Raw genomic sequence first — 10,972 nt, 5'->3', positions numbered from 1 at the left:
ATGATAATGACGAAAGATGAGCTCCAGCAAAGTGCAGAGTCATCATCACTTGGCTGGAACGATGTCAGAGCCATGTGACAAAAGGCCGTAGTACCCAGCTCCGGCTGCCGCTACAGCTCCAACTCCAGCTCCAGCTACACTTCACTCTGCGCTGCTCTGCTCCAGAAAGCAGCCACGCATCTCTTGCCACCCGCACTGCGCAATGAAAACAAACTAAATATATATATATAAAGTTATTACAATTTCGTATTTATTTTAGCCCAGCTCTTCTTAATTGGAAACATTTTCCCAAAGACTGTGGCGACCTTCTTCCCCCTCTACTCCTCCTTCCCCTCCGTTTATGGCAGCAACTCGAGCACACCAAGAAGTCTAATTACCAGAAGTCGACTCTCGGCTCTCGGCCTCGGCCTCGGCCTCTGCCTCTGCCTCTGCCTGTGCGTCTGCTCCGCGAGCGTGTTTTTTGGATTCAAATTTTGTTTTTCTTTTTTTTTTTTGACAGCAACTTTTGTTGAACTACAAAACTAACATAAAACAACTAAGAACATGGCAACGGGGTGTGCACGACTAAAATATACTCTGGATGGCAAATGTATGAGAGGTAGAGATAGAGAGAGTGAGAGAGAAATAAATATAGAGATAGATAAAGAAAGAGACACAGAGATAGAGAGAGAGAGATATTCTTGTATACATATTCTACACAGTAGACTGTCTCTGTCTCTTTCTATATATATCAACTTCCACATCTAACACATATTCGAAGCAATATACTCGACTCACCTATTATTTGCAGCGTATACAAAAAAAGGCCAAAAGACATCAAAAATAGCAAAGTCATTTAATTGCGAAAACGCGTTTTAATTGCTTTGGGGTGCCAGAGTTCCCATCCAAAATATGACATGGCTAAGAGAGCGCTTTTACTACTTGGCCAGCCATGTAGCGGGGCTAGCTGGGCACTTGGCCTGTGTGAGCTTTCCCAGCATTAGGAATATTAACAACTAGCCAAAAACACAAAAAGTGCCACATAATTCGGTTAGCCAAAAGGGTCAACGGCGCAGTTGCTTGGCCTCAGCCGTGAGCTTTAAGTGTCAAACCTTAGCCGGCCAATTTAACGGTTAGTTTCTTGTTTAAATTTGGCCACGCTTGGTTAAAGCCTAGTTGCTCCCTTTTTTATTGGAGTTCGCTTTTTGGGAGGGGGTTGGCACTGCATCCAGGATTAGCTACAACAATTTAGTTAAATAAAGCGCGCTTGTTAGCTACATAAAATCCTAATTTTATTTGACGGTTTCACCCGGCGGGCAGCAGCAGCCCACCTGAGCTCTATAAATTGAAATCAATTATTGCCACAGATCTATGTATGCCATGAGAAACAACAGCGCCAAATGCAACTGCAACTGCAACTGCAGCGAGCAAACAGCAGGCAGCAGGCCACAGCCGAGCAGCAGTCGGGCAGCAGCCAACAACAACTGGCCATGGCTCATAAATTGAGCCGGATTGTCATGGCCGGCGGCGTTGTTTTGGACATTGATTGCCAGCTTCTACATATTTTCCCACAGTGCGGCGTTGCCCGAAAAGTGAAAGAACCTCCAAGGAATTGAACCAGTTAGTAATGTGCAAATGGAAGCCATGTCTGCCAACCCCAACGGCTAAATACCCTGTAAAGCAAACAAATGCATACCAATTTTAGGCAAGGTCCTTCCCTGTGAATGGTTATTTCATGCTTCTTTTTATCGCACAACCACAGCTCGGCAGCTGAACTAGATATGTATGTATTTAAGTATATATTTAAAAAAAGCTTTTTTCCAAATATAGCTCAATTGTTTCTCAAATCCAATGTGGGTGGCCATTAATTATGCACACATCAATTTACTGTGAATGACAGTTTTCTTCTTCTTGCTAACTTCAAGTGGCCCACTTCAAGCTGCAGGGCAGCCATGCTTAATTAATATGGCGACTTTGGGATTTTTTAGTATATTATCAAAGTGTTCGTTAAATAAGTAAAATAAAATAAAAATAGAAAACAATTTTGAACGCCCACAGAGCTCACCATAAACAACCTTTAACTGTTATTTACAGGGTATTTTTAGCAAAAAGTTATTAAATACTGGCAATTTGAAAGGGTTGGCAAAGTGTGGCAAACACTGTGACATGGCATGCAGCATGGCGTGGGGCATATCTTATGTAGATGTTTGTATGTTTGTGTGTTTGTGTGTAGCCCGCGTTGGTATTTTTTGTGGTGCAGCTTAGGCGCATGCCGCAGCGCCAATTACGCGTCTCTAAACAGCTGAGCCGATAGTCCTGGTTTCGTGCATCGTCCACAACTGGGCACAAATTAAAATTACACCCGCGGGCAACAAGTTCCATCCCAGGCCCCGTTCAAGCTCCCTCCCGTCCCCCATTCCCCTGCCGAATAGCATCCACATATGAGTTAAGCTGCGGTTCGATTGTGTTCTAAAATGATAAACGTTGCCAGACAGTCGAACAATACAAAAGAGAGCGAGACAGCCAGATGACAGCGCGAGCGAGTGAGCGAGAGACCGAGAGCCAGATCCATGGGAATTACACTAATTTAAAGTAATTGGCTATAGTTTTTCACTTGGCATTTAAATATGTGTCCCGTGCTCGGCTGGCCGACTGCCTGACTGGCTGACTGGCTGACTAGCAGCGGCTCCACAATTTTAATCGATTTGCGTATATAGCGTATACACACACATATGCATACACTCACATACATATAGCATGGGCCGAATGGCTGGCGGACTATTAAAAGGGCCCCAAGCCGAAAATGAACAACTGGACGAAGCGTACCCAAAAGTGGGCGTTGCCCGAAACTGAATGGAAAATGAGTGAGTTGTGCGCGAATGCGAATTGCAGCAAGCCTCCTCCTCCTCCTCCACCCACCTCTTCACAGCTCCGCCAATCTCTCAGAGAAGACGCATTCCAAGTAGCGCATATGCTGCACAAATTGACTCTCAAGCAGCAGCAGCATCAGGAGCAGAAGCTGGACACAAGGCAGAAGAAGACGTCGCAGCGGGCTCAAAGCAAAACTAATTAAAATTGCCCCAAAACAGAAGAGAGCGGGTGTGTGTGTGTGTGAGCGAGTGTGTGTGTGGATGGGTACCTGGGCGATTGCCCAACAACCTTTTGCCCATCTGCATGCCTCATCTGCGTCATTTGCCTGCGGCTGTGCCCGATCCTATGGACGACTCGCTCCCATTTTCTTAACCACTAAAATTAATAATAAGTGATCTGGATCTGGTTGCGAGGATCCCGAAGACAAAAACCAAAAACAAAAAAAGCATAAATAAATGTTATGTGTTTTTTGCCAGCCACCACAGGAGCAGCCGCAGACGCGAGCTCCAGGAAAACAAAAAAACTCTGAGGAGGAGAATATAACACAGCAAATCCATAATGCGCCTTGCTCTCAATTCTTGCTGTTGCTGTTATTGTTGTTGTTGTTGGCACCTTTGTGGCCCGCGGCGAGACAACAAAATCATTTCACCGCCGCCTGTTTGGACAGCGCTCCAGCAGCAGCAACAGGAGGAGGAGGAGGAGGAAGAGGAGGCAACGGCCAACAGGCAGACACAGCGCCCATTATTGATTGGCTAATCAAATCATTTGAAAACAAAACGAACAACTCCCCGCACATTCAACGACAGCCGCAATTATCATTCCAAACTCGCGCACTGCCAATGTCTAATTAATAATCCCAGCGATTAGCCAAAAGCCACAGAAGGACGACTCAAAATCTTAACTCTCCAGCATGAATACCCCTAGTTCTTCTCTCTCTCTCTCTCTCTCTCTCTGCTGCGGCTACAGCTGCTGCTGTCTGTTGCGGTTTGCAGTCATCGTTTATTAATTAAAAGTTGCTCATCTTTTTCAGTTTTTCTGGCGGCTCGGCTGTCCCGCCAGCCACAGATCCTCTGCCCGCCTTTGTGTCCAGCTCATCTCAACACCTACAGGGAACGGCACCAGCCGCAGCCTCAGCAGCATCAGCACCAGCACCAGCAGCAGCTTAAGACCAACTTCAACTGCAAAGTCCATCTGCTTTTGTTTCAGCTCACTCGCATCATTATGCATTTTGATTGCGTGAGGGCATATATGACTTTTGATCAGCTTTGACTACTTACTTATATCTAAGGTATGAGAGTATATATGGAAATCAATATATATATATATATATATATATATATATATCAGTCTGATTCATCATCATATTGGTTCTTCTTTACTGTTCCTTAAAAGACTTTCAGATCTCAGAGAAGATCTTACTCAAATTCTCCTCAACTCTCCTCATCAAGTCTCGGCTTTCATTCAGCTATCAACCCAGAACATATTTCCACTGATCCCACCGCAGATATTCCAAGTTCCGCATACATTTTCTTCCTCTCTAAAGAGCATCTCTACAGAGCCTCTGCTATTCGGTTTGTTTCTCCCTCCATCTGTATTCATTTCATTTCATTCATTTGTTTGTCTCGCGGTTTTTCTTTCGGCATTAATTAGTCGCCATTCGCGTGGCCATTTAGTAGTTGCCCCACCTGGCAGGTCCTTCGGTAGGTGTTCCCCTAATGAGTTTGGGGCGGAGGTGAGGGCGGCCACGCCCAGCTATGCAGCTCGTTTGGATGGTGTACTTGACGGGGACGGCCTCCAATGTTTGCTTAAGTTAACCAACTAAATAAGTTTATTTAGCCAGATGCGAAAAGGCGTTGCCAAACGTGCAGGCATAAGCTTGGGAGTGTGTGAAAAGGAAAAAGCAGAGACACAGAGACAGAGAAAGAGAGAGATAGAGAGAATGAGTGTGTGCCAAGTCTATGAATTGTTAAAGAGTCCATTAAGAATGCATTATTGGGCCATAAAGCAAGCGCAATTTTAATAATCAAAGAGGCTCATTAAGCTCATTTAATGCATGCAGCAGGACACGCAGCAGGACACGCAAGCGGGACATGGTCAAGTACATGACAGTTGGCAATCATAGTGGAAATTAAGATTAAATGGAAAACGATGTAATTGCAGATTTATGCATTGCACTGGGCTGCGCTGCAAAGTGTTTGCACGTCGTTCATTGTTTACCTAGAGGGTCCGATAAGTCCGGAAAGCAAATAAGAGTATATAAATTTATATAAGTAATATATATATACATATGTAAACACATGTGTGTCAGTGAATGTCCATATCAGCGTCAAGAGTTTGGCTGTCCACTTGGCCGGCAGCAGCTCATTAAATGGCGGTAAATATATGAAGAGGGCGAGCTGCATTAACAAAGATCTGGCAAAACTCTGCATAAGGGATCAAGTTTAAAGGACCTGCTCGTTCACAGCTTAAATCGAACGATTGCCAACTAGAGTTCAGTTTAGCGCAGTGGAACACATTCCTCATTATCCTGCCTAATTGAATTAATTTTGAATGAACAGCTCGCTCGGCCAAAGCCGACAATTAAATTTTCGGCTTTCGCCTATTTGGCAATCAGGATTCGCATTTCCATAATCTGCTGCCCATTGGCTATGCGAAATTAAATGCCAATTAAATGGGCGAGCTGTAGCCATGCCCACCTACTGTTTCCCTCTCCCTCTCTCTAATAATAGTCGACGTGGCGCAAATGAAAATTGATTGAAAAGCAAACCGCAAACATGCAACGATTGATGGCGCATAGAAAAGCTAACAATGGAAACCAGCTTGTGTTGAGGAATTCACCTCAATTGCTAAATTGTAGAATTATAAATAAGTATTCGAAATTAATTATGTAACAGTTTGAAGTTTCCTTTGCACAATAATAATGACTTTTTGCAATTTTCTACCTTCTCTGTGAGTGAAATATTGTTAATTTAAAAGTGAGGGCGCCAAAAATACAAACAGTTGATCTTGGGCTGTCTGTCGGTAATACCAACTATAGTATTCAACTATTTCACCTCCCTCCAATCTCTCGTTTCACAAAGAAAATGCGATTATTCTACAACTTTATATCCCTTTCCCCTCTCTCTTGTTCTTTGCTGGAGAAACTTATTGAAAAATGTTGTCCTCCTAAAAACGTTGTCAATGCATAGTTTCTGTTGCTTCTCTTGCCAGCAGCAGCAGATCCTTATGCTGCCTTCTGTGCGCTTATCCTGCACCTAATCTAAATTCCTTTCTCTGCTTCCTTTAATAAAAATTCATATTTATTGCAAAATGTTGACACAAAAGGCCAAGATTCTGACCTGTCACCCATCACATGTTACGCCACACTGAGACAGCGAGAGAAAGAGAGAGAGTTAGGCAGCATATGGCCAGGATCAGAGTTGCTCCTGCTGCTGGATTGGGCTAGAGTGGACTTGTGGCAAGGCGAGCAGCTGTTGCAAGCCACGTCGCGTGGCATTCGGTAAGGGAGCGAAAGTGAGGCCGAGCGGACGACGCCCCAAGGAGCCTGCTTATCACAATTTGTTATGAAAGATGTCCGCCAAATAGTAGTCCTCGAGCCAGGGTCCTGCACGCTGTCAGTTGTCAGTCAGAGTCGGTAGCAGGACGACGCACTTACTTTCCTCTAATGATGATGCTGTCAGATTTGCATCGCCTTAGCCGCAACAGTTGGCTGACTTGCCGCCACGCACCGTGCCGCATTTTCACTTTTCCCGAAATGAAAAGTGTTTTCCTTTTCAATAATATTGGTAGAATTTTCAACAGATGCCAGCTCTGCTTAGCCCGCATCCAAATTTGTTGTTTTCTTAACGAAAATGAAAATTAGTTTTGACGCTGTTTTGACGGCTGTTGCTCCTGCTGCTCCTGCTGCTGCTGCTGCTTCTTCTTCTTTTTCTTCTGCTGTTGTTATTCTGTGTGAGGGGTTCGAACCGTTTGTTGCCTTGATTGAGGTCCTGGACACTCGCTTGACCCCTCGAATTCCATCTTCCTCTCTCTCTTTCGCTCTCCCTCGCTCAGTAGGGTGTAGCATATGGCCAAGATCGTGGAGCGTGCCGAGCACACGATTTCCAGGAACTGCTGCGCAGAATCCAATCATAATATATATTCTCCAAAATTGAGGCTGACTCATTAGAGAAGTCCTTCATTAAGTGACTAATCGAATATTAGCATATGTTTGATAGGCTCTGACGACCCTCACCCAATGAGGGATGTTTTATGCACATATGATTTGTTATTATAAATTTAGTATATCATTCATATTTGCGATTGGATTGGGGAAATAGAAGACAGAAGAAAGATAAGAGAGAGAGAGAGAGAGAGAGCGATAGAAAGATAACAGATAGCAATCGTCAGCTCTGCTTGTATCTTGAATGAACAGCCATAAACACATGGATAGAGCATTAGCAGGCGGACTTGAAATATTCATACTAAAGACAATTTGTTTCAACTGTTTTGCTGACAATCTTCTGGCAACAGTTTGTCTATTTACCAAATCTTCAATGCGAAAAGCGTAACCGAGTTTTCATTTAGTTCCGTTGGATATTTTCACAATCCAAGCCCAAATATATTTGTGTTTGTCATCGCAGTCGCTGCACCGCAGGATATTCAATGAATGAGAATTTTTAAGTAACCGGGCCAATTTCCATTTGTTGATGACACGTTCGCACACACACAGTGAGCGATAGAGAGAGAGAGGGGGGAGAGAACACACACAAGCATATGTGGAAGAGCCATTATGCATGAACGTGTCCTTTGGCAGGACAGCTAATGCCACAAATGCCAGCAAAGAGATAGAGAGACCCAAATTTAATGCGAATTAATTTCCATTTTTTGTATTTGTCTCTCGTTGTTCAACCATAAACGTGACTCGTTCCCAGCCAGAACTCCCGGGTTTTTGGGAATGTGTGTCACGGTCAGGCCATGACAAATCGCAGCGCGTGAGCCGATGAATTGGCGGAGCCTGAAGCTGAAGCGGAACCTGAACACAAACCTAAGCCCAAACCAGAGCCGCATTTTCCGCAGACAATGGCACAGCGTGTGTTTTTCGGGGTCGGGCCTTGGGCAAATGGGAAAATGGATAAATGGGCAAATGCATTTAAAGCGATTTTCGAATTATTACGCAAAATTGAGTTGAGACAGAGGCGAGCGAGAGCCAGGGAGAGCGAGAGCGAGACCGAGAGGGCAGGGCGTTAGGGTGGGCAACCCCTCAATATGTTTGGTGTGTTTGGCTGCATCGCTTTAGAGCCACATAAATTCATATTAGCGCTCTTGTGGAAACTATCAGCACGCGATTGACGCAGCGGCCTGTTACTAATTACCCCCATTCCTCCTTCCCCCACTGCTTCAACTACGCCCCTGCTACGCTGCAATTGCAGGCAGGTGCAACAATTGCTGCAGCCGCCTGATTGAGTTGCTCTCACTCACTCACACTTTCTCCCGCCCTCTCTTTCTCTCTCCCTCACTCTCTCACACACACTCTCTATGTGCCTGTCCACAGCAGCAGAACGACTCGGTCAATGGCTTGGACCCGGCGTCGGGATCGTCGCGAGCGGCGCGTGCTTTACCCGACCCGGTTTACCAGGTTTGCCCGGTGCCTAACTCTGGATTCGTGTCTGTCGCTTCCGTGCGCCAGCTGCAATTTGTGCCTCATTGCAGCAAAAACAAAAATATAAAAAGGCCAGCCGGAACGTCGATGGGTCGATGGTTTACTAAAAAAATTAAGTAAAGTGAGCACAATTCAAGAATAGCGACAGTTGAGCTTTACCTAAGACGAACCACCTATACACTAAGCATATAAGTGGATCATGAGAGAGCTAAAGGCAAATTCCGTCTTATGGGATAAGTCCAATAGGATTCTATACTAACACAGAACGAGATTTATTTCTGAAAAAGGAGAGAGCAACTCAGCAATCCGCTTCCTAGCAGAATAATCCATGATAAATCACATTCATATGCCCTGCGAACTCCTTCTTCCACCTTAACCTCTCTTCACGTCACAAACCCCTTGGCATAGCTAATACGCCGTCTTTTCACTCCTCTCATAATGTTGATACAATTTCATAAAAACAAAAACCGAAGAATAAAAAAATGAGAGGCAGCATTTAAAAGACCAAGCGAGGCGTTTTACCGGCAATTATCGCGCTGCCCGTCAGGCCGTGAGGAAGCCGCCGAGGTCCGCCCGGGCTGGAGAGAGGCGGAGGAAGTCGGCGCTACTTTGGCCGAAACTGTTCGATGCGCTCGAGCCTCGCGCCGATTTGGGTTCATTATAAACCACAAGAAGAACAACATCGAATGCGAAGAGGGAAGAGGAAGAACTTATTCAGGGAAACATAAGCGCAAAAACCGAAAAAAAGGTTTGCAGCGAAAACGAATCGACGATGCTTTGCTTCTGCTGTGTTTCGTTTTTTTTGGGGCTTGCAACCTGTTGTCGGAGGGGGGCTCGCGTGTTGTAATTGCCCATCGACGTCTGCAGCATCTGGCGGCGCAGTTTATCGTGCCTCCACCTGGCCCAGCTCCTACTCCGGCTCCTGCTGTACTTCAACTCAACCGCAGTGTCAATAATCGACAGCTGCCTCGGCATTTATTTTTTGGGGGTCCGACTCCCCCTTTTTACATAACTTTAGCCCGCGGCCCAGCTGCCAGCCTCCACACCTGCCTGTCGAGCTTCACCTGTCCGCCCTCCCAGCTCTCCCTCTCCCTAGCCGTCTCTCCCTCACTCTCCCTTCGTCTCGGTCTCTGTCTCTGTCTCTGTCTCTCTCCGTTCGGTTTGCTGCACGTTTTTCACGTTTTACCGCCGTCAATTTCTGTTGAATGCAGCTTTCAATTAGCCGCCTGCTTCTTGTAATGAATGCCGACAACAGCGCTGGAGCTTCAAGTGACGACTTGTCGAGGCTTCACTCGAGCTCTCCAAGCTGAGTGGATGACAGCGGGGGGAGCTGCAGCCCGCCGAGTGGGTCGCTGCCGCAAGCACGTGCCACGCTGAGGCATGGGGCAGCATGCGCCAGGCTCTTGGCTCTCAGCTCTCGGCCTTAAGCCGAGCAATTTACCAAAGATTGACAGCATAATCCATCATTGGCAGCCGCCAAGTGCAAGAGAGGAAGGGAGAGAGGAAGCGAGCCAGCGAGAAAGAGGGAGAAGTTGAGTCCAGTTTGTGCCCCGATAATCTTGTAACTGGTAGCTGGGGTTTTTCACCAACAGCCCAACAACAGGTGCATGTGATATTTATGGCAGGTAACGCAACGAGGTGGCCCATTAAAAAATATGTTTGTTAATTAATGTGACGGTCGCCGGCAGGAGAACGCGCAGAGCGAAATCCTCGCAAGGCAGCTGAATCGCATTCGTTAAAGGATTTATCGCATCAAAAGTGAAAATATACTTTCAAAGGGATAAACTCGTAATGGGAAGTCCTCTTACGTAAAATGTGAAAAGATACTTAAGCGAGTGCACTAAGGGAAAAAGATGAAAGTGGGAACTGGAATGGGAATAGGAATGGACAGCTGGATCTGGATGCTGAAAAGAATTGACAACTGTCAAGAGAAGATACTTTTCGTATAGTAAACTAGGCCAGGGCCTCGAATTCCAAAGCAATGCAATACCTCAGATATTAGGTTTACTCTATGAAAATTCCCTTCTACATTTTCATTGATTCCATTTAATTTTTTTGAATGGTAATTTTTACCCCTTCTATAATATATATCAAACTATTAATTTATCGTCCACAAAAGTAGCTACTCACATTTCGCTTTTAATTGCCTTTTCCCCACTAACAAACGAATTCAAAAACTTCAATTAATAATATTAAAAACTCAACAACTAAAAAAAGGATTATCAAAAATAATAAAAAGCGAATAAAAAAATTTCCAGTTAAAGCGAAATGCGGAAAAACTGCTATGAAAACCAATTAAATTATCCGTAATGAGAAACGTAAAACCACTTTTCCCCATTTACTAACAACGGGCAACTGGCCCTGCTGAAAAAGGATACGGTTCCTAACGGTTTCGCTGAGGGTTTTCATATGGAAAAACTATTTGAATTTCGTTTACAATAATTTTCAATGTTAACGCAAATCCGTAATTAAAATTATTTG

This window comes from Drosophila arizonae, chromosome 4 (assembly GCF_054131065.1).
Source record: "Drosophila arizonae isolate 15081-1271.41 chromosome 4, UAZ_ARI_1.0, whole genome shotgun sequence".
NCBI classification, from domain to species: Eukaryota; Metazoa; Arthropoda; class Insecta; order Diptera; family Drosophilidae; genus Drosophila; species Drosophila arizonae.
Note: the sequence above shows the minus strand (reverse complement) of the source record.